The sequence below is a fragment of the Orycteropus afer genome, unplaced genomic scaffold (assembly GCF_000298275.1).
Source record: "Orycteropus afer afer isolate SDZICR_OR568_19922 unplaced genomic scaffold, OryAfe1.0 scaffold01603, whole genome shotgun sequence".
Classification (NCBI taxonomy): Eukaryota; Metazoa; Chordata; class Mammalia; order Tubulidentata; family Orycteropodidae; genus Orycteropus; species Orycteropus afer.
In genome coordinates this window covers 35,513-39,934 of record NW_006923190.1, presented here as the reverse complement: position 1 = coordinate 39,934, position 4,422 = coordinate 35,513, and the positions used below count along the sequence as shown (strand labels likewise).

The 4,422-nt window shown below is 37.1% G+C and overlaps 1 pseudogene; it reads left to right on the top strand.

Moving 5' to 3' along the window:
- LOC122152089 overlaps positions 1-4,422 on the top strand; it is a 9,745-nt pseudogene that overhangs the window by 4,593 nt on the left and 730 nt on the right.

The window sequence follows — 4,422 nt, the reverse complement described above, 5'->3', positions numbered from 1 at the left end:
ACGAAATAGGGGGAGGCCTTCAACGAGATGGATTATATGGTGGCTGCGATGATGGGCTCAAGTATAGCAGGGATTGTGGGGCTGGCGCAGAATTGGGCAGTGTTTCATTCTGCTGTGTATGGGGTCGCTATGAGTCGGAAACGACTTGACTGCAGTTAACAACAACAACAACAACAACAATGCCTAAGATATCAATCTTTATGCATTCTATTTCATTTTTGAAAATTTACAATTTTTCTAGATTCATATTTTGTACATTTCATGTTCCAATTATTAAATGTATGTTTGCCTCTCTTTCTCTGCAATTTGAGTGGTGCCACATCAGCAAATGGCAGTCTTGAATGCGTTACCTTATCCATATGAGTAAGGCTGATTTTACTCTGATAATGCAGCTCTTGCCCAGTCCTACTTTGAGACCTTTCTAAGATAATGACTCATCTTCCTCTTCTGTATTGGACAATGTTTCCGGACTATTCATAAAGTTGTGCAGTAGTGTATCAGACAGTATTTCTCTGCTATTCATAAGGTTTTCCCTGGCCAATTGTTTGAGAAGTGGATGCCCTCCTCCTTATTCCTAGTCTGTCTCAGTGTGCAAGCCAGCTGATACCTGTGTACCATGTGCACCCCACTGGTTTTGAAATACCAGTGGCACAGCCTCAAGACTCATGGCAACATGTCACCACAGTAGGACAAATCAACATACAGGTTTGTCTCCCTTAGCTTTTAGAAACCACCCCAACCACTCTTACCTGGATTCCTGCAGCTGACTCTTTGACCTGTTCTGGTCCCCTTTGCCTTTTCTGTCCTTTCCCTGCCTCCTGCCTCCTGCCTCGCTGCTTGTGGGGCGTGTCCTGGGTCACCTCTGCTAACCTGGGTCCCTGCAGCTGACTCCTCCACATTTGCTTTAGCTACTCTCTATTCAAAGGCAAGTTTCAGAGTCTCTTTTGACATCCATTTGATCTTTTCTTCCTTTCCTGTCTTCTTAGTGACCTTTTGCTTTCTTCATGGATGATGTTCTTGATATCATCCCACAATTCCTCTCGTTACTGATCATTGGTGTTCAGTGCAACAAATCTATTTTTTAGATGGTGTATAAGTTCAGGAGTGATATAATCAAGGTCATAGTTTGGTTATTGTGGATGTCTTTTAATTTTCTTCAACTCCAACTTGAACTTACATATGATCACTTGATGGCCTGTTCCACAATCAGCTCCTGGTCTTGTTTTGGCTGAAGATATTGAGCTTCTCTATTGCCTCTTTCCACAGATGTACTCAATCTGATTCCTGTGTGCTCCATCTGTTGAAGTCCATGTGTTTAACCACCTTTTGTATTGCTGGAAAATGGCATTTGCAATGAATAAGGCATTGGTCTTGCAAAGTTCTCTCCTGTGATCTCCAGTGTTCTTTCTATCACTAAGGCCATATTTCCCGACTACTGTTGATTCTTCTTTGTTTCCAACTGTTCATTCCAATAACTAGTAATAGTCAACACATCTTGATTGCATGTTCCGTCAATTCCAGACTCCAGAAGTTGATGAAAATCTTCAATTTCCTCATATTTGGCTTTAGTGGTTGGTGCATAAATGTGAATAATAACAGTATTAACTGGTCTTCCTGGTAGTGGTAAGAATACTATCCTATCACTGACAGCATTGCACTTCAGAATAAATCTTGATACACTTTTTGTGATGATGAATGTCACACCATTCTTCTTCCATTTGTCATTCCCGCCACATTAGATCATATGATTGTGACTCAATGTGGGCAAAACAAGTCCATTTTGCTTCATTAATACCTAGGACATCAATCTTTATGTATTCCTTTTCATGTTTTCCAACTTTCAATTTTCCAACATTCATACTTTGTATGTTCCATGTTCCAATTTTTAATAGATATTTGCAGGCATTTCTTCTTATCTTGAGTCATGTCACATCAGCAAATGGAGGTCCCAAAAGCTTTGTTCTATCCACATCATTAAGGTTGGCTCTACTCTAAGAAGACAGTTCTTCCCCATTCATATTTTGAATGTCTTCTAACCTTAAGGGCTCATCTTCTGGACCTATGCTGAACAATGTTTAAGGCTATTCATAAAGTTTTCTGGTAATATATCAGACAGTGTTTCACTGCTATTCATAAGGTTTTCACTAACTAATACTTTGTGAAGTGGATGACCTCTTCTTTCTTCTGAGTCTGCCTTTGTCTGGAAGTTGTGCTGAAATCTGTTTACCATGGATAACCCTGCTGACCTTTGATACACCAGTGGCATAGCCTGCAGTCTTACAACAACACACAAGCTACCACAGTACGACAAACTCACAGATGGGTTTGACTCCCTTCATTGTTCCAAGCTGCTCTGCTCACTTCCTGGTCTCCCTCAGCTGCTTCAAACCCACCACTCTGGCTCACTTCCTTCCTGGTCCTGATATTATAAAGTATGGTAGTGTCAGACCTTAAAATATAAATAAAAAAATCATTCAGTGTAAAAAATGTGAGAATTCAACATTCAAAATTAACTACTTGGACATTTACAGACTAATTAAGTATTTTTCTAGAAATGCTTTTTCTAATATCCTGCTTAAAAATGTAGAGAATCAAATAAGGAAGGCCAAACCAGCATGTTTCTCATTATGCTGCTTCTAAAGGAGTAAGCAACTCTCTGTTACAAGCCTACTATGAATCCATTAGTCATGGAACTCTTAACCTTGGAAATGTGCCAAGCAATCACTCTTGGAAATTAATGCCGGAAGATGATTAAATGTTGCATTATCTGAATTTTCCAGTATATAATGTGCCCTTTATTATTACAGTGAGAGACAAAGGATGTTGTTCTTTGTTTATAGTCATAACAGCTTGTAGGTATTTTTTCAGAGATATAATTTCCTTGTTAACTTTACATTATACTAGGAACAGAACCAAATTTGGAAGTTGATTTATTTTATCTCTGGAAAAACAATGCATGCATGGAAATGCAAAAATGGCATATCTGAAAGGGAAATAATTCTGTATCATATACATTTTCATCTCTTTAATTGTTTTTTCAAATGTATTTTGAAGAAAACCTTGAGCTTCAGAGAATCCTAGACATGTAAAATTTTTTCACCATCTTTATCTCATGGTAAGTGTTATTCTGAAAATTAGAGGGTTATGTCAGATCAAGAAGCCCTGGTGTCACAGTGGTGAAGCACCAAGATGCTAACCAAATGATCGGCCATTTGAACACATCACCCACTCCAGAGGGAAAAGCTATGGCAGTCTGCTTCTGAAAAGATAGAGTACTCTAGGCACCTAATGTGGCCATTCCACTTCATTCCATAGGACACTATAACTCAATATAAACTTGTGGGCAAGAGTTTGGGTTGTATAATGTCAGATATAATGCAATGGAAAGATTACAAGAATAGATGGAGAAATAAACAAAGACATGTATTCCTTGCCCTAAACAATGCCAGGATTTATAGAAAGAGATAAAAAGAGTTGATAGAATCATAGCTCATAAGCAATGTTTGTATTTCAGAAATAATTTTCAGGAGGAATTTGATTTTGAAGGTTCCAACTAAGAAAATAACATGTCTTATATAAATGAAAATTCCATGTTTAAAATTTTAATTCACCGCAGGAAAGACCCCAATATTGGTAATTTCTGACTTGTCAATAATATTACATGATATTGGAAACAAAATGACAGTAAATAATATATTAAAATTATACCCTTGTTTGCTAAGCATTTGGAATTTTTCTCAGGAAGCTGGAATTAAGTATGTTAGAGTTTAGTGCTATGAGCATAATTTTCTAATTAAACTAACATGATAGAATTATATAGCCTACATTAATTACATCTGATTTTGGACAGATTTGTTAAAGTTCTGTGCCACTTTCTTATGTAATAGTATGGATACCAGTAGCGCCTGTGGTATGATATTTTCATAAGGATTGAATGTGTTAAAGGGTAGCCTTATAAACACTGACAGTTACATTCTAATTTTGCAACATATGCTATGTTTTTATTAAGTAATATTCTAATATAAATTTACATTCTTGTTTATATATTGCATGAAATTAAGATTCTGTTCATATTTTATAAATCACTCATTACTATCAATTTATAGAAATACAAGGGTATTTATTTCAAATGATAGCCAATTCTTGTAAACAAAACCTGTTTGAGGTCACTGATGCTGAATATCAATTTTAATCTCCTACAGTTTGGAGAAGGTGCAGACTATGGTTCAAAAGAATAAAACAAACGTGTCTGACTTCGTCCTCATGGGATTGAACGATTCTAAAGAGATCCAGCTGGTCCTCTTTGGTCTCTTTCTCCTGATTTACCTGATCACTGTGCTGGGGAATGCAGGGATGATACTGCTAATCCACTTGGATCTCCAGCTTCACATGTTCATGTACTTTTTCCTCAGTCACCTGTCA